The sequence below is a fragment of the Aplysia californica genome, unplaced genomic scaffold (assembly GCF_000002075.1).
Source record: "Aplysia californica isolate F4 #8 unplaced genomic scaffold, AplCal3.0 scaffold00360, whole genome shotgun sequence".
NCBI classification, from domain to species: Eukaryota; Metazoa; Mollusca; class Gastropoda; order Aplysiida; family Aplysiidae; genus Aplysia; species Aplysia californica.
Window position 1 is genome coordinate 14,819 of NW_004797630.1, and position 3,703 is coordinate 18,521.

The window sequence follows — 3,703 nt, forward strand, 5'->3', positions numbered from 1 at the left end:
GCACTGTATGCTTCCCGGGAAGCTGAGAATGTTTCGGAGTGTTCTATGGTCTGCTGGGGTAATAATATAGTGTAAAGCGCATAGAGCCTGCAGTTGAGCGGGGATATGCGCTATACAAATGCTATTTATTATTATTATTATTAAATCGACAGTGGGACAGGACAGTCCTGTCCGAGACAAGAATGTCGTAGTGCGGTACCGACTAGCCTAAGTGAACACGCACAAACGGGACTGATTCAGAGATAAAAGAACAGGATAATAGTGTGTGTGCTCAGGCGTGTTCTGCGTGCTGGTGTGAGTACATTTTTCAGCTTTGCGAGTTAAAATCCCGATTTAAGGACGCTCTAAACGCTGGGAATTTACTCACTTCTGCATTCAAAACACGCATGAGCACGCATACAGTCTCGATAGTGCGCAAGACGCAAGATCAACTCACATTCAGTGACATTAACAATAACAATAATAACAAGAAAGGAAAAGGAAAGTACGTGACAGCTTGGAAAAGGTCGATGAAAAGCAAAGCAAACTATTGTAGAGACTTGACAGAACGTCGGGTTGTGAACTAAGAACAGACGAATATATGGTCGCTTTTAAGGACAAGGTGGCTATCCCGAAAAATGCTGTTTTGAGAAAATCGAAGGTAAAGGTTTTGCCCCTTGTTCAGTTTCTGTTAAAGACAAGGAGAATTTTCTCTATAAATAACCAAACAAAATAATATACACACCAAAGAAACCAAACTTCTCCTATAGGAAGGGCAATGCCCGCTTTTGGTGTAGGTCAAGATTTCTGGAAACGCCCGAAATCTGGGTTAGCCCGCTTGTCCCGACTTAAAAGCGACCATATAAATCACGGAAGGACTTCCGTAACGAGCGACCACCCCAACAAACACAATAAAGAAGAGACCTAATCTTAACCCTGACCCAACCCCTAACCCTACCCCAAACCCTCTATTCTACTCTGTTTCTTAGTGGTCGCTCGTTAAATTTTTTAGTAAAAGTTTTACGGCACTTGCAACACATTAAGGTCATATAAGTGCCGACGATTAGAGGCGTGTTACAAGAGAGTAACAAACATAAAAAAGAAGGAGGCGAGATCAGGACGATAGATGTTTGATATGAAAGAAGGAGCTAGTTACGGAATTCCTCCCTAAATCACAAATGAAAGACTCGAAATTCTCAAAGTATTGTCTAACGGACACCGACGCGACCGCCCCCGTTCTTTGGGAAAACGAAATGACAACAATTGGAAGCAGAAGCAGAAAGAAATGACTCGTGAGGTCACGCATGCGCAAAGCAAAATATTTTTAATGCCCCCCTCTAGCCTAGACTGGGTGTCTCCGTGGACCAGGATCCTGGTCTCGGGAGACACTTCCAATAATATAATATTAATATTAAAAATGTAGAGACCCTCGGGGCAGTGCCACTGACTGTAGTGTCTTTAGGCCATTCCCAAAGGGGGGACATTTCTCGTTCAAGCACAGTAGAATTGTAAATGGGCTGATTCATCATGTCACGCTCATAATCACAACTGTGCCTGATCTGCACCAGGGAACTGCTGCTTTTTCTTTCCTAATCCTTACTACTGTCATTTTCCTCTACGTCTTTTGTGTGACCCATTATTTCCGGGGAGCCTTGATAGTCGAAGCAGACTTTGTGCTGTTGAAGCTAGAGAGGTGAGCAGAGTAAGTCTGATTCCCTGTAAATACTTCTCTGTTGACACCCACCTCTTGGCGCTCATATGACCTTATGCAGTTGCGAGCGCCGTAAACTAAAACCCTCTACTAAAAAAAAAAAAAAAAAATTATGTATAGAGAAGACAAAACGAATCGCTATCGAAGGGACGTAACCAAAAATATTTATGCATGCATAGTTAATTCCCTTTCCCTTCTTTCTGCACCTTTTTACAACATCTCAGAAGAAAGACCGAAATACTCGATAACAATAATTATTCTCCTTACTGGGGTCTCCTGTGTGCGATTTTGTGTGTGTGAAAGTGTTTTACGGCACTCGCAACTGCCTAAGGACATATGAGCGCGCAGGACACACTAAACCTTTTCAGTTGGAAGAAACTTTGGAATTTTACCCGGGCGGCGGCCGAAGCCTACTCAAATCGATTTTGGACCACCAAGGAATATTTAACGTGCACAACTTGCACTCGGGACCTCCGAGATTTTTTCGCCCTTGTCCGAGAAGGCAACGTGTAGCTGAAAGACAGCAGTAGGGAGCCAAGGAGAAGCAGTGAAAAGGCTGCAGAAAGAGTCAGGAGCCCAGAGGAGGCGGAAAAGGGAATGGTCCAATAAATAAACTAACCAGTAATTTAACAAAATCTGGTCATTGGCGATTTGCACTTACAAGTTTTTATTTGGTCAATTTGTGTTGACAAAACATGAAACAGTAATCAACACTACTTCGACAAAATTCTTCAAACAATTCATTTTTCAAAACAATAATTGGACAAACATGTAATCAACCGTAACCAAACTGTATTTTTAGAAAGAAGGAATAAATTAAATATATATACAGTCTGGCACGTACATAGCGAACAGATTATCCGACCCTGAATATTTTAAACGATTTTTTTCCGTCCGTTTCAAATATATACATATTTTTACGCCCCCATCAACACAATTTATACCATTTTGGAGACAAGCTTCTAAGATTCGAACCAGGGCCAAGCATTCTGTAGGGGAAGCTTCCCCCGGGCCAGTAGAGCCGTTTGTTTTAGTTTTAGTAGAGGTTTTACAGCGCTCGTAATACGAGCGCCAAGGGGTGGATATCAACAGAGAAGTCTTCACAGATAGTATTTGTATAACGAATCAACAGCAGGCTCTATGCGCGTTACAATCTATACTATTACCCCAGCAGACCTGAGAGAATTCTGAAACAACCTCAACTTCCTGGGAAACATACAGTGCAGGCAGCCATTTATAGGAGTCAGTCTATTGTTACATCATAAATGGTTGTCAGCCCATCAGTCACATTCATGGGAGTCAGCCTATTGTAACATAAATGGAGTCAGCCTATTGTAACATAAATAGAGTGAGCCTATTGTAACATAAATGGAGTCAGCCTATTGTAACATAAATAGAGTGAGCCTATTGTAACATAAATGGAGCCAGCCTATTGTAACATAAATGGAGTCAGCATATTGAAACATAAATGGAGTCAGCCTATTGTAACATAAATGGAGCCAGCCTATTGTAACATAAATAGAGTGAGCCTATTGTAACAAATGGAGTCAGCCTATTGTAACATAAATGGTTGTCAGCCCATCAGTCACATTCATGGGAGTCAGCTTATCAGTCACATTCATGGGAGTCAGCTTATCAGTCACATTCATGGGAGTCAGCTTATCGGTCACATTCATGGGAGTCAGCCCATCAGTCACATAAATGGAGTCAACCTATAATCACAAAAATGGTAGTCAGCCCCTCAGTCACATAAATGTGAGTCAGCCCATCAGTCACATTCATGGGAGTCAGCCTATTATAACATAAATGTGAGTCAGCCCATCAGTCACATTCATGGGAGTCAGCCTATTGTCACATAAATGGAGTCAGCCCATCAGTTACATGAAAAGATTCAAGTCAGCTCGTATTACATGACTGGAGTCATCCATCCTGTGTCGCATGATTCTAGTCAGTCTGTATTATACAAATGGGAGTCAGCCCATCGCAACATGACTCTCGAGTCAGCTTGTCATA